This window comes from Lissotriton helveticus, chromosome 6 (assembly GCF_964261635.1).
Source record: "Lissotriton helveticus chromosome 6, aLisHel1.1, whole genome shotgun sequence".
Taxonomy (NCBI): Eukaryota; Metazoa; Chordata; class Amphibia; order Caudata; family Salamandridae; genus Lissotriton; species Lissotriton helveticus.
Window position 1 is genome coordinate 1,596,865,574 of NC_136067.1, and position 19,855 is coordinate 1,596,885,428.

The window sequence follows — 19,855 nt, forward strand, 5'->3', positions numbered from 1 at the left end:
TATCTTTTTGTAACTCATGTAATCCTAAATCCTTATGTATTGCAAGTGGTTCTTATGTAAAGCGCTCTGACACCTTCGGGTAATGTTCGCGCTATATAAAATCGCATTAAATAAATAAATAAATAAAGTATGATAACCTTACACTACCATTTTACCCAATCGGAAACCTGTTAGGGCATAAATGAATAGAAACATCGCGTCGTACGTCATATTAAAATGAAACCTAAGAAGTTATAACGGTGGTGGCCATCTTGAAATAAGTATCTTTCATTTTAAAGGTAAAGGGTTTCCTCGAGGAAGGTTATAAAACATAAACTACTTTGTATAAGTGCTTGAGTTAAAGCAAGTTAACTACACATTTAAAAAACACTAACGCTAAAATCAGAACTATAAAGTTTAAAAGAAATAAATAGAAAATGAAATACAAACATTAATAACCGCACATATAGATAAGCGGTTTCCTGCGCGGTAATTCCACATCACCGCTGTGAAAAGCGGAGAAAAAAACGTTCAAGGGCTATGCGGTTTGCAGCAAAATGTCTTTTGACGTCTTACGTCACTTCCGACAAGGCTTTGGCGGGTTGTTTTGGATTCTGGTTACAGTATGCCTGCCTCCCTGTGATCAGTGATCATCCGATTTGCCTCTTGGCGCGGGCATCTCGGAGTGCTCTGTAGAGAGAGGAGGAGTCGGGTGCGTCAAGGCAAGGACTGGTTGGTCTACATTGCAGCCTACTTCTGTTGCTCGCGGGAATCCCTAGGTGAACAGCAGGTTTATTAAAGTAAGAATAGTGGTCGAATTGTCCACTTTTTATTGTCTGTCGCTGTCATCTGCCTCCCTCTCTTTTAGCCCCTCGTATTCTCTCTCTTTCTGTGTCTCTCTCGCTGCTCCTCACTCGCTGAAACAGGGCTTCAATAAACGTCTCTTGCCCTCTGTTTCCTCTACTTTCCTTCATGCGTTCCCTTGTGAAATGGATCCAAAAAATAAAGAAACACTCTTGTTGGAAATGTTTCTGACATTTTTCTGTTCCAAAGTGCAGCCTAGGGACGAAGATTTTTTTAAAAAAAATACGAACAATAAATAACTAAATAAAGCATTGCAGGAACCGATGAATGTCAGTTGCCCAATCTCTACTTATACATTTGTATAAGAAAGAGCACTGTTGTTTTACCAAAGGATGACAGATCTATGTCTCTCCATATGTATCACTCCTGCTGATGCAGGGGTGCCATGCAGTTTGGCAGAAATCTACGTGCTGCAGAGTTGATGGTACACAGCCCTTGTCTTCATGGTGGAAGAACCCGTTGGTCATTGCCAAGCCACTTTCGACATCCCAGCTTAGGGAGATGTGGTGCCTGCCTGCTGTATGATGACTTGAGATTGAGAGACACATTTGTTTTGGTAAATAGAGCAGCAATATCTTAATCTGTTCAGAGACCACTTCTTCACTTTTGACGTGTCAAGTGTGACACATTCAACCAGCCCTACATGTTCATTATAATGTATTTGTAGAGCACTTGTACGGAGATGTTTCTTTTTGCTTTAGGGAGATAACACCCATAAAACCTAACATTTTCTGAGGGAAATAGCGCAGTGATACTTAATAATAAAAAAATCAGATTTTCAGCCTGTTTTGTTCAGGTTAAATTTGAGTTAGTTGGCCAACCATCCCCTTACGATGGTGAGTTAATGGTCTTCTCTTTAGATTGAGAGACTATAGCGCAATGGAAAGGTTAAAGATACGCTGTGGCTGTCCTTGCGTGTTGGAGCAATTGGGCATGGGGCCGCTTGTACTTGTTAAACAGAAAAGGCAAGAGGATTGACCCTTAAGGGACCAACCTCACAGTGTTGTATGGCTTTGAAGGGTATTGGGGAGAATGACCACTTGTGATCTCCTTGAAATGAAAGATTTTATCCAATTCAGGACCACACTGGTCATATCCCCACCTTCCAGTGTCTTGAATAGAATGTTGTGGTCCATGGTATTACATGTGTGTGACTATTGTAAGAGGATTAGCATGCCAGTTTCTCCTTTATCAATAAGCTGGTGAAGTTTGCGTGCCAATAGGACCACTAGCTAGATGCTATGACGTGGATGAATGCTTGCTTGTTGCCATGCATTAGTCTTAAATTCTGCAAAGCCCTGATGCTAACCCAGTGCCACTTTTTCCATACATTTGCCCATAAATGGGAGCAATGAGATGGGTCTTAGATTGTCCATATCCTTGACTTCCAGGGTGGGTATCTTCAGCAGAGGTCTCACTAAGTCTACTTTCCAGAGGTTTGGAAGAATGCCATGCTGTAAGGAGCTTTTAAAATGTCAATGATGTTACTTGGCTAAAATGTGTTAATTTAGATGCCCTGCTGGAACAGGATCATTTGAGCAACCTGAAGGGTGATTGTTAGTTTTGGTCTGCAAGAGTTCCTTCTGTGTTATTTGTGTCAATGTCTCTATTTGGCTTGATCCAGCGGGCTATAGAAAATATATCATAAACTACGCTACCCAACTTCATAACCTATAAACAAAATTCTATACTAAATATGGACCCATTTATGAACCTGATATATTTTGGGCCTACTGAATCAGGTGGTCAGAATAAATCTATATACACATTATCTACACACTATATACATATTTATACATTTGCAGAAAGAATATTGTCATTATAATAAAACCCAACCATTTAAACGACCACCATAGGTGACGTGATCTAGCTAATGGTAACCTATACTTCTAAATAATCAAGACCAGCTTGTTTGTCAAAAGTAAGATTTTATTTTCTAAATTATGATATATATGTTGTAAGTTTTATAAATGAAATTTATTTGCAATAAAGCAAGCATGATGGTAAGAAATATGGAAAAAATACAATTTAAGCAATTGAATCAATTTTAAAGAAATTATATAAAGTTTAGCATTTCTAAAACCTATTTCCCTGACTGAGCTAAATAGACAGAATTTAAAGTAAAGATCTTTGAGGATTCTTACGTGCTCCACGCAAAGTCCAGCAGCACATCACCCTCATCGGAAAGTCAGAAAGCAGCAGCCAGCCCAACCCTAAGGGCATGACTTTTTATACCTTTCTACGCTAACTAAACTAGCAAAGGAAAGTTTTCAGAAATCTACGACGTCCCATTGGTTGAGAGTGACAAGTGACATGTCACCCGATTCTTAAAAAGTTCCACAAAATCATGTCTTACAAAGACCATTGTCTCTTCCACGTGAAGCCAAAAGCTTCCTGCGATTGCAACTTTGTATTAAGTCATCCTCGCAGCTTCCATAGTCTTTCAGTGCAACTTCCGCGGATGCCAAGTTAAGGGCTGACAAAAAGTTCACTTTCGACCTTGGCCATGTCCGACAGAATGATGTCAGCTCATCAGTTTTTGCTTTGTGAATGCAGCTTCAATAAACGTTTTAATTCAGAATGGGCGTCTTGTGACTTTCTGCAGAATTATAGATCAGCTCTTTTTCTGCGGCTCAAATAACTAGGCCTCAAAAGCAGGCAACTTATGATTTCTAGTATAAAACAAACACAAGAAAAGTATTAATGTAAGAAATAAAGTATATTCTGTATCCACCCCATGGTTTACTAATTAATTAACCCACCCGATTAATCAAAATGTTACCTAGCCATTGCAAACAAATAAAGCAGCGTTTATATTTACCAGTCTCCGTTTTTCAATGAGACCCATATGCACCTAGAATAGTAGAAATGACATCACACAGACAAGGAAAAGCAAAACAAGCACATGCTTATTTTAAGTTTGCAGCAGTTAGTAATGACAAAAACGAAAACAATAAATTATTTTATTATTTTGCACGAACAAAAAGATGCAACATTTATGCACGTTTATGAGCACACATGTTAGTCCCCCCACGTGTAAAGTTTAATCTAGGTTATTTTAGTACGACATATCACAAATCATTAATAATTTTATTCATGTTATGGAAATGTGACTTTGCGAGTTTAAACAAAATTTTGTTTTCTATCTCGCTCCATCAACTCCCTCATCTGGTGATTAACAAATCACCACACCAGCACTCAAAATTTCGGTAAATTAAATTTTTAAGAAATCGATTCAAATTCATTTGTATTAGTAAACCTAAAAGTCTGTTTCAGCATAATCTTTGCAATTAACATGACGCTCTCTACGTAACTCCTGTAACTCGATCTCCCTTTCCTCTTCTTTTCTGAGTTTATAGATTCTCTTCTTTTCCTTCAAATGTTTCTTTCTTTTATGTAACAAACAACCTACTTTAGTCAAAATAAAAATGAATACTATTATAATCAAAGGTGCCAGAATCTTGCCAAGAATTGAACTTCCGATATTATGAAACCAGTTTTTAATTGCTTGAAACCTTTTTGAAAGTTTCCCTGTAAAATCTTCTTCTTCTAAAGGAATTATTTCTGAATGCATTTGTGTAATATTCTTAATATACATTTCAATATTCTTACTTTCATCAGGAATATATGTACAGCAATGTTGAACATGTAAAATGCCACAGACTCCTCCCTCTTTTGCTAGGAGAATGTCTAAAGCAAGACGATCTTGAATTACCATGGATCTAATTGCAATAACTTCAACATTCACTAATTGAAACCCATCAGCAGTGTCAGTTGATAATCTATCAACTATAGTGGACAATTTTCTGATTCTCCCTGCATTTAGGGTTATACCAACAAAAGGTATTACAGCTTGGAAAATATCTCCCAGAACTTCGGTAAAAGTTTCTCTTTTAGCTCTATTTACATAATTATGAATTTTAAACAATCCTTCTGAATCTCTGTCAACATGAAATACTTTAGGAAAAACAATTCCCACATAACAAGTTCCATACCAATGGTCTGGAAGGTTATAGTAAGCTTTGTCACCACAAACAAAATAAATTCCAGGGAAGATAGGATCTTTTCCACCTTTAAATCCCCAACCTCCCATAATCTGATAAGTATCTTCACAGTTGCTTGCACCTACAAAATAATTATCAAAAAGTGTATTATCTCTTCTAATGCAAAGCTTTCCACTAACAGGTTTGTCTATATGAATTGCAATATTTTCAAGCATTTTGCCATTTAATTTCTCATCTTCTTTTTGCCAGAAGGATGACTTAGTCTGCTTGACTAATTCATTTCTCTTATAAATTGCTCTTCTCTCCTCAACCATATTCAAAAATTTCTTTCCTTCAGCACTTAATTTACATGTTAGATTATTCTTGTAAGCATACTCATAAGTGAGTTCGTTAGTAACAAGGAAATATTCTCTCAATTGTTTTGCTTTCTTATGCTTATTTAAAGCATTATCAATCTTAACATTAGCAAAAATTTCATCATAATTTGAATAGTAATATTCTAAACGACCAGTTTGATAAAATAAACTAGTTAATACACTACATGTAACAGCATAAGTGAGAGGAAGCATATTATATGTTACTCCCTCAGAAACAGAAGCGGGTAACTTAACACATACATAACAGTCCTTTGCATCCATTACCTTTACATATTCACTCAATAGTTTTGTGAATGTATTGCTTGAAAAATCACCTATTGATTTATCTTGATGAATGTTAGGCTGATGATCAATTACTTTTGCAGATGTACTATGTTTAGTTTGGCTAACCAGAGCTTTGCTTGTTATGTTAACTTTGTGTAATTCTCTATTCATTTCTAAAGGTATAATCACAGCTAGTATCAACCAGAGCAGAACTAAAATGAGCAGACACACCAGAGTCATCTTACAGCATCTTTTAAAAACAGAACATTTTGAAGTGCTCTCCTTAACGTAAGGCATTTTTTAGGTTAGTTTTAGCCTCAAAAATAAAAATAAAAATAAATTTTAAAATTTATATACACCCCCCTTTTAAAATATATTTTTCTTTTATAACCCTAAACAAGATTTCTTCGACCTTATGTCATACATAAGTTTTCTTCAACTAAACAGTTTTTTCTTCGACCTTGTGTCAACTAACAGGATTTCTTCAGCCTTTTGCCAATTTAATAATTCTGTACTTCAATCATTGTCACTAATTTCTTGTATTTCGTTTTCTTCTTCACTACTATCATATATGTCAATAACAGGTGGAATTACTAAGTAAGTCCACTCAGGAGACTTGTATTTCTGGTTTGGTCTAATTATTCTCTTCCCTTTTCTCGATATCACTTCAATTTTTCTTCCAACTCCAATTTCTTTTCCTGGACTCTTTTGACTACTTATTTCTTCAACTTGTTCTATTGGCTTTTTGATCAATCTGACTCTCAATCTTCCACCAGGCCAGTAGTCTGCTTTTCTCACATACTTCTTCTTTGGTTCAGAATTATTTGATTCTGACTTCCAAGTCCTTTTCTTTCCGTTTTCACTTCCACCTTCCACGTCACTTTCTTCAGTTTCGTAGTCTGAAATTTCAATTGACTCAGGAACTTCTCTATTCGGCAATTTCACTCCTTCAGGAACTTCACTTTGTCTTCCATCACTGGTACTCGGTAATTCGTTCTCCTCCTCTTCTTCAATTACCTCTAGCTTCCCAGATTTCCGATTTCTGTTCCTTACTTCAGAGCTTGTTCTCTGCCTTTCGATACTCTCCTGGTCTGAAACTTCCTTTGGTTCAGCTTCTTTGTCTTCAATATAGACAACTGAATCCTCAGTTATCTTTCCTTTTAATAGATTCTCTTCACCTTCAGAATCTATTTCAATTATTTCTAAGTCTTTTCTTGTCAGATTTCCATTCACTGGCACAGTTTCCAGATGTCGACTTTCTTGTCGATCTTCAGAATCTGGAATTACTTCACCTTCTGTTCTGTCTTCTGCTTCAGAATCAGAATCATCTGTGGTATCACTTTCAACATCAGAACTCTCAGGAGTTGGTACTGGAATAGTATGACTTGGATGAATCCAGCGTTTCAATCCTCTGCACTTTACAGCATTAGTAGTGATCAAGATTACCTGCCTAGGTTTCTGCCATCTAGGAGATAGACAATTCCTCCTCCGATGTACTTTCGTTCTGACCCAATCGCCAGGTCTCAGATCATGAGTCAAAACTTTTTCATTTGATTGAGCTTCAGTTCCCACCTGATTAGACACAGAAGTTACCATATCAGATAACCTTTTACAGTAATCCAAAATTGCACTGTCATTTATGCTCAACAGTTTACCTACAGGTACAAAAGCTTGCCTCATAACTCTTCCCATTAAAATTTCATGAGGACTCAGACCTGTCTTTTTATCTGGTGTACTTCTTAATGACATCAAAACAAGTGGAAGAGCATCAGTCCACTTAACTCCTGTCTCTAGACACATTTTTCCAATTCTGTTTTTGATAGTTCCATTTATTTGTTCAACTACACCTGATGCCTCTGGTCTGTATGCACAGTGTATTTTCTGCTCAATGCTCAAAGCTTCACAAATTAACTTCAACAGTTTGTTATCAAAATGGCTTCCTCCATCACTCTCAATAGTGACTGGAAAACCGTACCTTGGGATGATTTCTCTGAGCATTAGTTTTGCCACTGTAATTGAATCACAATGTCGTGTAGGGAAAGCTTCTAACCATCTCGAGAATAAGCATACAATTACAAGTACATATTTCAAACAGTTGTGTAAGGGCATTTCAATGAAATCTATTTGTAACCTGGTAAAGGGACCACCCTCTCGTCCAATTATTCCTGTCCCCACCACTGATTTTCTGTTTGGATTCATTTGTTGGCATGATAAACACCTTTGACAAAAAGATTCTGCAATCGTTCTAAATTTGGTATTGAACCATGTTTCTCTAAAAAGTCTGACCATAGAATCTCTTCCTAAATGTGCAGGACCATGATATAATCTGGCCATGTCAGCAATCAAGCAATTTGGTAAGACTATTCTGCCATCTTTGTAAACCCACACTCCATCTTCTTCACGTGGTCTACAATCTGATCTTAACCATAGGTCTTTTTCTTCATCATCTGCTTCATTTTGTAAATTCCTAATCTCATGCCATGTTTCTACAACAGTTGTTAGCATTAATGAATTTGAATCAGTTTCTTTACTCCTATTCCGATTGTAAGAATAATTTTTCCTTGCGCAGTACTTTGCTGTTTCGTCTGCGAAGGCATTTCCCTTGGAAATATAATCAGTTCCTCTAGTGTGCGCTGCACACTTGACTATGGCAATTTCTTTTGGTAATTGTATTGCTTCAATTAATCTCCTAATAAAAACTGCATTTTTAATTGGTGATCCTGTTGATGTCATGTATCCTCTCTGTGACCAGAGTTGTCCATAATCATGCACAACTCCGTACCCATACTGACTATCAGTAATGATGGTAACTCTTATATCTTTTGATATTTCACATGCACGAATTAAAGCAATCAATTCAGCCACTTGTGCTGAACGAACTCCTTCAAGACATGATGCTTCTTCAACATCTTCGACTGTACAAACTGAGTATGAAGCTTTCAAGACACCTCCTTCGGATCTTAAACATGAGCCATCTACAAAGTAGACAAAATCCGATTCAGACAAAGGTCTGTCTTTGATGCCTTTTCTTGGTTTAGTGCAGAATTCCATGACATCTAAACATTCATGTTCTGTTTCAATATCATCAACAATTTCAGAATCAGGCAGTAATGTAGAAGGATTCAGATTCAAACATCTTGAAATCGAAACATTATCTGCTCCCAGTATGATTTTCTCATACTTTGTCAATCTGCTACTTGTTAAATGTTGAGTCTTACCTCTTGTCAGTAATATTTCAACTGAATGAGGCACAAAAACTTTCACAGGAAATCCCATAATGATTCCTTCACTTTGTTCAAGGCTGATACTTGTAGCTGCAACTGCTTTCAAACAACCTGGTAATGCTTTTGCAATTGGATCAAGAACTGCAGAGAAGTATGCAATAGGTTTCTTTAGATTTCCATGTCTCTGAATTAACACAGATAATGCACATCCTTCTCTCTCACTGCAATACAGTTCAAAATCTTTCTCATAATTTGGCATACCCAAAGCAGGAGCTTGGCATAAGCTCTTTTTCAGGTTCTCAAAAGATTCCATCTCAGCATCATTGAGAATAATTGGATCTTTTACATCTGATTTGGTCAGTCTTTGTAGTGGTTTTGCAATTACTGAAAATCCACTTATCCATTGTCGACAGTAACCTACCATTCCCAGGAACATTCTGACCTGTCTTTGTGTTCTTGGCGGTAACATTGCTTGAATCATTTTTATTCTCTCTATTGTTACTTGTCTTTTTCCCTTTGCAATTCTGTGACCAAGATATTTTACTTCTTGTTTGCAAAACTGTAGTTTTGCTGGGGACACTTTATGTCCTTCTTCTGCAAGGCGATTTAACAGAATTATTGTGTCTGTTACACAATTTTCTCTTGTCTTTGCAGCTATTAACAAATCATCAATATACTGCACCATCGTAGACCTACCTGGTAAGTCTAAATCTTCTAATGATCTTTTTAACAATTCATTAAAGATTGAAGGACTTTCTGTATAGCCCTGAGGGATTCTTGTCCATCCAAGGGTTTTTCCTTGGAATCTGAAAGCAAAGATTTCATAACTGTCTGGGTGTAAGGGAACAGTAAAGAATGCATTGCAAAGGTCAATGACTGAGTACCATTCAGCATCATGTGGAATCTGAAATAGAATTACTGCTGGATTTGGAACCACAGGACAACATGGAATGACAATTTGATTAACTTTTCTCAAATCTTGTACGATCCTAAATGTTCCGTTAGACTTTTTAACTCCCATAATTGGTGAATTACAAGAGCTACTCTTCATTTCCTTTAATACACCTTGCTTGATTAATTTTTCAATTATAGGTGTAATACCTTCAATTGTTTCTGTTTTCATTTTATATTGTGGAGTGTTTGGAAATTCTATTCCCTGTTTCAATGCAATTTTTACAGGATCTACGTTTTTCATCAGACCCATCTCATTCCCAGTAAAATCCCATATTTCAGATTTCACTGTTTCCTTTAGTTCTTCAGGTAAATCCTTTTCTTCAAATGCAGGAAACAATTTTGTTTCTTCTGCTTCCATCATCATCATTGTCATTCTGTACAAACCATCTTCCTCCATTGTTTGTAATTCAACTCCTTCAGGAGAACAATATATTCTACAATTCATTTTACATAGGATGTCTCTACCTAATAGATTTACTGGACTACTATTACAAACCACAAATCTGTGTTTGTCTCTGTAATTTCCAATTTCAACTGGTACTGGATCAGTTAAGTCTGTTTTAATTTGCTGATTACTTACTCCCACAACTTGGATGGTATCCCCAGAGAGAGGTAGGTTTTCAATTTCCACTGATCTAACAGTAGAACGGGTAGCACCAGTGTCCACTAGAAAAGTGATGTCTACATCATTAACTTTCCCGTTTACATAAGGACCAGACTGGTCAACCTCAAGAGTGGCTCCAACAACACACTCTTCCTCCTCTCTCGGGCACCGTCAGCAATAATCATCAGAATCACTGTCTTGACTTTCTGTTAATAAAAATTGTTGTGAAGCATTTTGCATTTGAACCTTTTGCTGTTTTTGCTGTTTTTGTGGTTTTATTACCTGTTCACATCCCTGAAATCCCACGTTTGGATTATATTTTTGAACTCCCCCACAATTCGGAAAAGGTGGTTGTGGCAATTGGTCTTGACGATTATTCACCTGTTGTTGTTGCTGTTGTTGTAACTGTCGCTGAATATTAAATTCATTTAACCCCTGTTGCATCTGTAGCTGTTGCTGCAGGTTAACACCATTCTGCATCTGTGGATTCAATAAGGGATTCTTTGAGTTTCTAGGAGGATGAGGACACTCGTCCCTCCAATGTCCAATTTCGCCACAATTAAAACAAGGTAATCTTTGTTTCAGTTCTTCTATCTTTGGGCTAAATTTCTTTGGGAAATTATTACCTTTAAACTTTCCTTGTATCTGGTTTGTATTTCCAGTTTGAACAAAATTAGTGTTCTTGTTTCCCATGCTGGCAATCTGTTGCTCAGCCACCTTTACCTGAGCCCACATGGCTTTCTCCTTCAGCTTCTTCTGTTTTACTTCTAATTCATCGCTACAATATTTTGCTTTTCTTAGTATATCATCTACAGATAGTGCTTGCCATCCGACAATACTAGTTCTGATCATTTCTCCAATTTCAGGTTTTAGTCCATAAACAAATCTATAGATAAAATGACTCATATCTTTTTCATCTAATTTTTCATAACCACTGTATTGTTTAAAGATTAACAATAGTCTTTCATAAAAAGAATGAACTGATTCTTTTGTTTCTTGTTCTGTTCTTTCTATTTTAACCCAATCAACTTCTTTGGGTGGAATTTTGTTTTTCATCCAAACAATTACTTTCTCATAGAAATCCATTACAAGTGGATTTGGGGCACTTGTTTCTTTGATTCTTTCAGGTTCTGCTTTTGGCCAACTAATAGATATTTTACATTCTGTCCAAAGATCAGATGGAACTACAATATCAAAAAATCCATCTAAATCAATCCACAGAACCTTTGACACTTTGATAAATCTATCGACTTGCCTGTACCACTCAACTGGTTTCTCCCTCAATTTTGGAAAGTCATTTGTGAATAGTAGAATGTCCTGTCTTGACCATGGGACATGAACATATCCTCCACCTGCAACTTCCCTCATTGGAAATTGTTTTGACAATTTTTCCAATCTTTCATCTTCCTTCCTTTTGGTCCATTTCACTCTCCATTTGTTCAGTTCTCCTAGTTTTTTGATATAGACAATCAAATCTATAATGTGAACTATTCTTCCCATTGAGTTCAAACTCTCAATGTCACTTTCTGAAAAGTCTAATCTGTAATGCTTTGCAAAATTCTTTTGTTTACTTACATCGATTTCAAGTTCTGCAGCTAGATCCTCTAATTGATCATATTTATTTTTCGTTTTCCACTGAATACTTTTGCAAATGAATAGTAGTTCATCGTCCCGATAGTAATTTAAACTATCTGGGCCAATTGTTCCAATTATTAATTCTTCAATATTAGCTTTTAATTTGGCCACATCAAGTTTTGGTGTTGTTACCCTAACTTCAGGACTTCCTACATCTGACATAGCACCCATTGGTGTTTTTGGAGATAAATCCTCATTAAAGGTTAAATCAGGCATTCTTGATCTAGAAGTGTTTAATTCAGTTAAGTCTGAATAAAATTTTTCAGTAGGCTTTTGAATTTCTGTATTTAAAGGAATAGTTAATCCAATTTTGTTTGTATCTCTTTGATCAAATACAGGCTGAACAGGACCTATTGTTACTGGAACTGTGACAGCTTCCATGCCTTTTGTCATTCTTTTATTTAATTCTTCTTTAGACCTTAAATATTCATTATAATCAACATCCTCAACATTTCTTGTCTCTCTTGCATAATCTTTTGGAGGTTCCCTTGCTCTTGGAGTCATTGAGAAATGTCTACCTTCATTTCGAGCATTCTCAAATTCTGATCTTCTAGGAGTTTCAGTGATTTCACAATTATTTGGATAAAGTTTAGGAGCTTCACTAATTGGAGGTGCACTCGGTGAAGTTTCAGTAGAAACCACCGGAGTAGACCATGATCTAGGAGGTCTCAAAGGCTGATTAGGCTGTTTCTTTCTAGCAGTTGTATATATTTCTTCCATAACTGCATCCTCAGATTCACTTTCCATAGATTTTCCTGTAGGAGAACCCATTACCATTTCATGAATTAAATACAATCCTTCACTCATGTTTCCCTGTCTCCACATTCGCAATCTATCTTCATGAGTTTCTCTTTTCCATGATGGATTTTTAGAAGGTCTTTTAATTCCACTAGCTTCTCTTTGTAACTGATACATCTCGTCTTCCCACTCAACTAAAGCTTCAAATTGAGTTGGTCTCGGTTTTGGAACAAGAGCATTCATTTTCTCTCGTAAGTTTCTTAAAACTCTTACATTAAATGAACCATCATCAGGCCAAGCTAAAACACCATCGTTTTTAGTATAACGTTTCCAACTGTCGAACCATAAGACAGTATGATATCCGTATTCACCTTCCATGTACGCTGCAGGTGTTTTATACTTATGAAGTAGTTTACCACCTCGCGTTTCGATTTTCTTGTCAGGTGAAAATAAATTCTTAAATTTCTGAAATAATGTTGTCTTTTTCTCAACATGTTTAAAATGATAACTCATTTTTAAGAGTTAAATTTAATTCACAAATTGTTCGTAAAATATTTCCGGGATGTTCCGCGAAACAACCAATCCGTGCGCGAAACACACCAACAGGCCAATGGCAGTTGAGCTGCGTCACTTTTCTGCTCAACCAATAAATTTAGAGTTTTTCCGAACGACCAATCAGCTCACAGGTCGTCAGAGACTCAAGAGCCAATCAGAATACAGCTTGTGACGTAGGTCACCCAATCCCAGTGCGGCTCTGTGACGTACACAGCAGCTGCGGTTTCTCGCTTCTCACTCCTGGCGCTTACCCCTCCTTCACAGAATCTTTTCACAGCGCCATTTTAAGGACACTTTTCAGTGTAATTTCAGTGTAAATTAATTCTTAACAATGACTATAAAGACAACATCTGTTCGTTTCACTAATTAGGATAGTTTACATACATTCAAGTATCCACACTTCGGAATAGACGGCGCTATTCACACTAAGGATAATATTCAATTGTCAGTAGAGTAAACTTACCCCACCCTTCTAACACGTATAATTATGAACTCGCTTTGCTCTGAACCCACCGCGAAGTGAAAGTTCTAAGAGTTCCACTTGAACATAAAATACAATTCAAACTCGCACTTTTACACGGAAAATTCCCTAAATTCAAACACACATGAAATCCGTACAGGACTCTCACCTGTTTATAGAATTCATGCACCGTTAGCAAAATAACGACGTTATCCGTACAGGGCTCTCACCTGTTTATAGATATGAAACATGTACCCGTACAGGACTCTAACCTGTTTATAGATAATCATGTACCGATGTTAATTTTACCCTTCACTCAAGCTCGGATATAACCAATACTCTCATCACAGTGAGTTTTATGGAAGGCGCTTTGTCCCTATTCTCATGCTGCTTTGATTTCTTAGAAAATCCTCACTATACAAGATTCAGACCTAGCCCTATAACTGTGCTGCTCGGCGACAACACTATGGTACACGGCGATACCTCTTGTGATACTCGGCGATATCACTACAAACTGAACAGATGGCTTGCGTGACTAATTTCTCGCCACACAATCTATACCGGTATAGCTTACAGATAGCACGAAAAACGAACTTAACAAGTGTTAAAACATCGATCCTATTTCTATACCATGACGTAATCCTTAGCAACCAACATATTACCTTGGTTACCTCTTAGCAACCATCCTCTGCTACCAGAGAATTGATCCAGCGGGCTATAGAAAATATATCATAAACTACGCTACCCAACTTCATAACCTATAAACAAAATTCTATACTAAATATGGACCCATTTATGAACCTGATATATTTTGGGCCTACTGAATCAGGTGGTCAGAATAAATCTATATACACATTATCTACACACTATATACATATTTATACATTTGCAGAAAGAATATTGTCATTATAATAAAACCCAACCATTTAAACGACCACCATAGGTGACGTGATCTAGCTAATGGTAACCTATACTTCTAAATAATCAAGACCAGCTTGTTTGTCAAAAGTAAGATTTTATTTTCTAAATTATGATATATATGTTGTAAGTTTTATAAATGAAATTTATTTGCAATAAAGCAAGCATGATGGTAAGAAATATGGAAAAAATACAATTTAAGCAATTGAATCAATTTTAAAGAAATTATATAAAGTTTAGCATTTCTAAAACCTATTTCCCTAACTGAGCTAAATAGACAGAATTTAAAGTAAAGATCTTTGAGGATTCTTACGTGCTCCACGCAAAGTCCAGCAGCACATCACCCTCATCGGAAAGTCAGAAAGCAGCAGCCAGCCCAACCCTAAGGGCATGACTTTTTATACCTTTCTACGCTAACTAAACTAGCAAAGGAAAGTTTTCAGAAATCTACGACGTCCCATTGGTTGAGAGTGACAAGTGACATGTCACCCGATTCTTAAAAAGTTCCACAAAATCATGTCTTACAAAGACCATTGTCTCTTCCACGTGAAGCCAAAAGCTTCCTGCGATTGCAACTTTGTATTAAGTCATCCTCGCAGCTTCCATAGTCTTTCAGTGCAACTTCCGCGGATGCCAAGTTAAGGGCTGACAAAAAGTTCACTTTCGACCTTGGCCATGTCCGACAGAATGATGTCAGCTCATCAGTTTTTGCTTTGTGAATGCAGCTTCAATAAACGTTTTAATTCAGAATGGGCGTCTTGTGACTTTCTGCAGAATTATAGATCAGCTCTTTTTCTGCGGCTCAAATAACTAGGCCTCAAAAGCAGGCAACTTATGATTTCTAGTATAAAACAAACACAAGAAAAGTATTAATGTAAGAAATAAAGTATATTCTGTATCCACCCCATGGTTTACTAATTAATTAACCCACCCGATTAATCAAAATGTTACCTAGCCATTGCAAACAAATAAAGCAGCGTTTATATTTACCAGTCTCCGTTTTTCAATGAGACCCATATGCACCTAGAATAGTAGAAATGACATCACACAGACAAGGAAAAGCAAAACAAGCACATGCTTATTTTAAGTTTGCAGCAGTTAGTAATGACAAAAACGAAAACAATAAATTATTTTATTATTTTGCACGAACAAAAAGATGCAACATTTATGCACGTTTATGAGCACACATGTTAGTCCCCCCACGTGTAAAGTTTAATCTAGGTTATTTTAGTACGACATATCACAAATCATTAATAATTTTATTCATGTTATGGAAATGTGACTTTGCGAGTTTAAACAAAATTTTGTTTTCTATCTCGCTCCATCAGGCTCCTGTGCAAAATATATTTAATTGCTAAGTAGGCATATGGATTGGATCATTACTTATCAATTTCCTTATAATATAATTTTTTCTGAGAAAAAAGGACAATATTACCACAAATGGCTTGTAATGCTGGTGTTTACAATTTTACAGCTGCAAGTTGTTGATGTTCAGAGACAAGGTGAGTTATTTAGAAACCTTGGTGAATTACGAATCCTGTCAAGGAAACCTTAATTTTTGCTTTATATGAGAACATTGTAGAGTGGTAGGCCTCCTTATGAGGTGAAATAATCTCTTATCTATTTCCTTTGGGCTCTCCAACCTTTTAGTTTAAGGTTTTTAACTTATCAGAAAACCAGGGAATATTTCTACTTAGCCTATGCGTAGATTTATTTTCACAAATCGGCAATGTTTCACACAGAGTAACCAGTAGTAAGAAGTTGAAAAGATGAAGCTGTTGGTTCGAGTTGGAATCTGGGCGTAGTGCACCTTGTTGGACTCAAACATTTATTAATGCTGCAGTAAATTGGTCTGGCATGAAAAGGTTCTGTTTGTGCATACTAGTTGTTCATCAAGGATTTATCGTTATCAATGGATTTTGGTAGTTTTATGTGAAATCAAGTTCCAAATTGGTTAGACCAAATTTAAGGTTTAAGTTTGTATACTGAAATCTAAGTGACTGAGGCACATATGACCTCCAGTGTAAGGAGTGTAATTAGTAATTCAAGATTTTGTGTCCATGTCATTGCTGGCATTTGTACCGTTCTTTAAGATGGACTTGAACCATGGGTATAAATCCTCAAGGAGAACCTGATTTTGTCTATCAGTAGTTAAGCTTGACAATTTCCTTTGCATTGTGAGACTTTCATGCTCATTCTTCTTCGTCCTCTTGGATAAAAATGCAGCACTGGCAACTTGGCACCTTTCCTAAATAAATGTGTTCCAACTATGTGCTGAAACAGTATGCTTGTGGAAGATTTTGGAATTGGACATACAGAGAATCATTGTCCCAACCTTCCAAAACGAGCACCCAAAGCATGAGATGAGCACATGGGACTCTTTGGACTGCCTGGATCAGTAGCTTCTCTGAGTGGCCCAAGGTTGTATCTGTGTCTCAGCATGGATACAGAGAATTGCAAGATCCAGTTCCGCCGTACAGAGTGAAAAATGTACAGTGAGTAGAGATCCATCATCTAAAATCCTTGCACCACACCTCGTATCTCATCTGATTACATAGCCTGAACATATACCATACAAGCTAACCATACTCTATATGCATGGAACGAATGACTGCCTCACCTCCAGACAACAGCTGTTGCAGTTGTTGCTACTTCTCCCTTCCTGCTTTAATACACCCAATACCAAGTGCTTTGTTGCATTCCGTGCAGTACATCGCAAATAATGGTAATTTATTGTCCTGCTTGAGAGAGAGACACATGAGTGCAGCAGTGGTTATTATGTTAGCCAAAAGAGAGGTTGGGTCAACTCCAGTGAGTACACAGAAAAGCTTTGCTGTGCAGTATACAAGAGGCCAGGGGCAGCAACCAAACCAGATGTTTGTGCATGGACTCCTCACAAGCACACACAAATTCTCGGTCCTTTCTTATTTACTTTATCATGATCAGCAATAATTGATATGTCTTCTCAAACAGATATAATTTCAGATACTGCAAATTGTTTGTGGTTATTTTTTGCAAAACCTCAGGCAGCATATATCTTCAACAAAATAAACAGGCTTTGCTAGAGCTAATAGTTCCAGCATTGCCTTCGAACCTTTTGCATTTATCAATGCTTGTTTTGTTTTGTCATGGGTTTTGCAAAACGTTATAGCTGGGGATCTTCTGGGCCCTCAATAATTAAAACAAATATTGTCTCAAAGCAAAAATATATTTTTGATCTAAAAAAAACACATACTGCCATAGTTGTCCCTGGCACTGAACATAATTACTTTGCATGCTGATGTGATCCTTGTGAAAGAGCGGACTCCCAATGGCCAAAGTAGTCTGACCCATTGCTGTATGCTGTAGTGGATGGAAGAAAATGTGAACAAGACCGGAGCAGACCAATGGTAGAAGTCTGCTGTCTGACAGCCTCTAGAAGCATATGATATATTTATTTTACTAAAATCAAGCGGTATTGGCACCTGAGCTAACAAGGTTGATGTTTTAAATTAAAGAAACATCCTATAGAGGCTAACTCATACTCCTTTTGTGAGTGATAATTAAAACCATATGTTTAAAAAAGCTGGATTGTTTAAAATTATTTAAGTTTTTTTCTCCGTGTTCTAGGCAAATAATTCCAGGTTAGTCAGAACTTGCAAGGCGATATTTCAAGTTCATAGCTGCCATTGGCCCAAGTCACATGTAAGAAAGCTAGTCCTGCCTTTGTAGCCAACAGCATAATTCATTATGCAACTTATGAATTTGCTTATCACGTTATCCGAATGGGTTCAAAACATCCAGCTTGCAAGGTTGGGTAAATGGCCAAGTCATCTAGTCACATGACAGATCGCCTGCTGACAGGTTCCCTCTGACTAATTTGGTTTACCTTTGGCGCAAATGATCAATGTGGTGCCACTGTTGGAAGGAAAACAGTTTTCATTCTCTGGCTTTCATAAAAGAATAAGCATAGTAAGCCTCTATGGTGATTTCTTATACAACAGTAATGGAGTTGCACTAATGGCTTGTTCCATTCCTGTTGTTTTAATTTTGCGGTGTCTCCTCGGAATAAATCTTACTGATTAATCCAGACTAGCTGAAGTATGTCTGGATTTGCTGGTGCTTCCGTATAGTACGACTATAGCTTAGTAGTTTGCCTCAAAGGAGAAAAGTCAGTTTGTGCTGGACTTTCACTTTTGGGGTAGTGACTTGGTTGACATGCCAGTGTTTGGCCCCTAATTGTAGTAGCACATAGAGCTGATAACAATGGCTTTGAATGTAGTACATATACATTGCTTATTGAAATATCAGAAACAGGTTTCACCATGAAATGATGTGTGCAACATCCCCTCACTACATGGCACGTGAGCAAATGGGCACATTTTTTAAACAGGGAAAAGAAAATGGGGAAACATGAGTATGGTTTTTATTTTATTTTTTTATGGCCTCGACAAAATGTTTGCTGGGCATTGTGATGTGTTGCTTTTATCCTCTGCTCTGTCTAACTGACTTTTCCTCTACCTTATTTTCCCGTTGACATCACATATTAAAAGAAAAATAATAATAATTACCTCACTGTCTCGCAGTAAAAAAAACAGGTTTTGGTCTGTTAAGTGATGCATTTGTTCCGCTCAATATTCCTTGGTTATTCAGTTGTGTCTCATATCTAATACCACACCAAATGTTTCTATTTATCTTTCTCATCTGGGTCTCTTTTGGGTCATGTAAGCTTCTTTATTACAGGCACTTTCGGTGACAACAAGAGACAGAAAGAACATGGTAAATGCCGTGCACATACATGCAAAGATGGCTTTTTCAAGATTGCAGAGAAAACAAAAAGCAATTTGTGATGAAGCACGTGTTGGTTGCATGTTTTATATTTGACTCTACAAAAGTAACCTGTGTCTCAAACACAATTGTTTTACTAAACCGCCGCCTAAATGAAATTGACATATGTTTGAATCCATATACAAAAATGACGTGTTTCTTGCTACTTTGCTTAATATTGCATTGGTACTTTGACTTCTTCCTTGACGAATCAGCATTAACTGTACTTGAGACCAGTTCCACCGGCAGGTCACTGCAGGTTTAGCATATCCTGTTCGATATGTTGGGAACTAACAAAGGGATGGGCGGGATTTTTTTCCACAACTGCTGAGCCACAAAAAATGGGAAGTACCCAATACATTGAACCCTTCCCAAATTTCTATATACCCTAATGTAGTAATATGTACACATAAATGACAGTTGTCACAAGAATTGCATATACTGCTGTTTCTCCCTAATCATGCTTAATTTAC

At 36.9% G+C, this 19,855-nt stretch overlaps 1 protein-coding gene across 2 annotated transcripts in view; it reads left to right on the forward strand.

Moving 5' to 3' along the window:
• The first annotated feature begins 599 nt into the window (after positions 1–599).
• Positions 600–19,855, forward strand: part of EXO1 (exonuclease 1) — a 233,640-nt gene continuing 214,384 nt past the window's right edge. Inside the window, exon 1 of one of the 2 annotated variants that reach the window (XM_078649397.1) lies at positions 600–779. The gene's annotated coding sequence lies outside the window, so the exon portion shown is untranslated. The remainder of the gene's footprint in view (positions 780–19,855) is intronic. The other variant, XM_078649396.1, reaches the window with a different exon arrangement.